We start from the raw sequence: 3075 nt of genomic DNA on the forward strand, positions 1-3075 counted from the left end.
ACAGCCTGACCCTGCCTTATGCTCTTGACTCCGTATTCTCGCAGAGGAGCAAGTCAGAGTTTACGTGTTATCTCCTAAAAGCTGTACTAACTTCTGAGAATATCAAAAACCCACGCACATGTGGCTTAGCTAGCCATAGTATGCACATAGCTTAGCTTGACCATGGTATACATGTGGCTTAGCTCATCATGGTATGCACGTGGTTTAAATTCACCACGGTATACATATGGCTTACCTGACCATGGTATACATGTGATTTAACTGACCATGGTGTACATGTGGCTTAGCTTCACCACAGGTCTGGCACATTGTCTTTCTACTCCAGCTCTCTCGAAAGAGGCACCAGGATGGACCTCTTAGCATTCCCAGAATCCTCTCCTGGATCCTCTGAATACAGATGCTGACAGCATATGATTACAAGGTGCTTCCCGGAGCCTTTATCCTGCTCCTGGCTGTCCTGACAGCATCACAGAAAATCAGTAAAACATCTGGAGAAAGCGTAGATGTCATCTGATAGATTTTTCCCTTTATTCATGAGATTGTAAAGAGACCACGTCATAAAACTCCAGCTCTATGAGTCCCACGATTTGAAGCAGACCCCAAAGGGGAGTGTCAAGTCTGTGCTCTAGCATGAAGGTCCCCTCTTGTCTAAGCCTCTGTGACTCTGCCCTGAAACCAGCATCCAGTGATTGTGTTTATGATGTCATGGCCAAGAAGTGAGTCTCGAGGAAGAGTAGACACAGTGGCAGCTCCCCTGCAAGAGAAAGGAATAGGTTTTTATCACTTAATAAACACGTCTCAGCGATCAATACTTATTTGCCCTCTTTTCTGAGGCAACTCCTGAGAGTCACTTGAATTCTCTCACTATGGATAATTCTTGAAGAAATTGCATTCCTACTCCCTAATGATCTTCGAACAAAGCAAGCACCTCATTTTATTAAGTCCAGCTACCTAGAGGAGCTAGTTCAGAGTGGAACTGAAGATACAGCTAGAAGTGAGGTCTTCATCATTCTGGTGGGATAGGACTCTTCTGTGCTGTCAGACCTCACCAAGCCAGTCCTGCACGCCAGCGGCAAGAACAAACAGATGTCGGGACTATTGGTTTTATTCAAACGTGACAGGAAATCAAAAATCCATCAAACATATGTGTCAGCAGCAATGCCACAAGCATATTGGTTACTGAGATTTATGTGCCTCCATTTCAGTCCATGAGAAAATTACCTTCTAAGCTTTCTACATTTTCAAATGTCCAGTTGGACGCACAGGTCAGAGAGTTCATAAATGTTACTTCTGATGTCAGGTACAAGGGAAAATGGGGGCATATGCTACACAAATGTAAATTTTTTTTTTTTGAGATAGGGTTAACTACAGAGCTCTGGCTGGCCTGGAACACATAGAAATGAGTGTGCATCTTGAGTGCTGGAATTAAAGATGTGTTTTAAAAATATGAAATAATCTATTTTGCACATTTGTATACATCTACAAATTGTCTTTTAAAGACAGAGATCTGGTTCAGTGAGTAAAATGCTCATTACACAGTCATGAGGACCTGAGTTCTAATATCTAGGTACCATGGAAAATCAGACACATTAGCATGTGTATATATCAACCCAGTACTCAGACATGATGGAAAATGGGAACAAGAGAATCTCCATACGCTCCCAGGCCTGACACACACAGCAGAGCAAAAGATCCTGTCTCAAATACAGTACAACATAAGAACCAGTACCTTAGAGTGTCACCCTCTCTCCTGCCCTCCCTCCAAACCTCTCTCCCTCCCTCCCCCCTCTCTTTCTCCATCAGGCACACACTTGCATATAAATGCATACATACATGTATACATACATGCAAAAGGCAAAAGAAAATTAAGAACTGAAAAATTCCAAAGTTAGTATATCAATGAAATTATAAACAGTACCTATACTATAACCATGCTACAGTGATTTCATCTGTGCTAACAGAATACCTGTTTTTCTATTGCATGTACACCGGGCCTCTCTGAGTGACTTTGGTGACTACTATTGATGGTACTTTTTTTTTTATTAGATATTTTCTTATTTACAATATCTCCTTTCCCAGGTTCTTCTCCCCCCCAAAAAACCTAAAACAATCCTCTATTCCCTCTCCCTCCCCCTGCTCACCATCCCACCCCTCCTGCTTACTGGCCTTGGCATTCCCCTACACTGGGGCATAGAACCTTCACCAGGCCAAAGTCCTCTCCTCCCATTGATGACCGGCTTGGCCATCCTCTGCTATACTCATGCTGCTGGAGCCATGAGTCCCCCCATGCATACTCTTTGGTTGGAGTTGTTTAGTCTCTGGGAGCTCTGAGGGTACTAGGTAGTTCATATTGTTGTTCGTGCTAAGGGGCTGCAAACCCTTCACCTCCTTGGGTCCTTTCTCTAGCTCCTACACTGGGGACCCTGTACTCAGTCTAATGGATGGCTGTGAGCCTCTACTTCTGTATTAGTCCGGTACTGTGAGAGCCTCTTGGAAGACAGCTATCTCAGGCTCCTGTCAGCCAGCACTTGTTGGCATCCACAATAGTGTCTAGATTGATGGTACTTTTAACTTCATCGTTGTTAGCATTTTAATATCTCTTTATGCCTTAAGATAGCATCATGTGAATCTTCACTAAGTGAGGATGTTAGCACAAATGCAGAGAGATACACGGTCAAACCGTACAGAGCAGAGATGTGATGTGATCGATTGTATAGGTTTAAAAGGCCATACAATCTCCAACACAGTCCTTGATGTTAACTTAAAAAACTAACTCAGGAGGCAGAAAGTGTTTTCTTTCTGGTTTCCAACAAACAACAAAAGAAGCATAAAGAATTTAGGCTTTAAAGGTAAAGGCTGCAAGGCCTCAGTCTGCTGTTGTGGCTTTGAACACAGCCATGAGCACAGCTGTGTTCCAATAAATCTTTATTTATAAAAGGCAGCAGCAGTCGAATGTAGCTTATGGAGCTCTGGTTTTCTGAATCCTATTCTCTGTGTGATCCCTCCTACCCATTATTATTTTTTTTTATTTTAGTTACGTGTGTGTGTGTGTGTGTGAGTGTGTGTGTGTGTGTG

The 3075-nt window shown here is 42.9% G+C and overlaps 1 protein-coding gene across 1 annotated transcript in view; it reads right to left on the reverse strand.

Annotated features, from left to right (window-relative positions):
* Positions 1-506: 506 nt before the first annotated feature.
* The window catches only part of Prelid2 (PRELI domain containing 2), a 77550-nt gene continuing 74981 nt past the window's right edge, over positions 507-3075 (reverse strand). The window contains exon 7 of the mRNA XM_031365566.1: positions 507-754. The gene's annotated coding sequence lies outside the window, so the exon portion shown is untranslated. The remainder of the gene's footprint in view (positions 755-3075) is intronic.

The sequence above is a fragment of the Mastomys coucha genome, unplaced genomic scaffold (genome assembly GCF_008632895.1).
Source record: "Mastomys coucha isolate ucsf_1 unplaced genomic scaffold, UCSF_Mcou_1 pScaffold13, whole genome shotgun sequence".
NCBI lineage: Eukaryota > Metazoa > Chordata > Mammalia > Rodentia > Muridae > Mastomys > Mastomys coucha.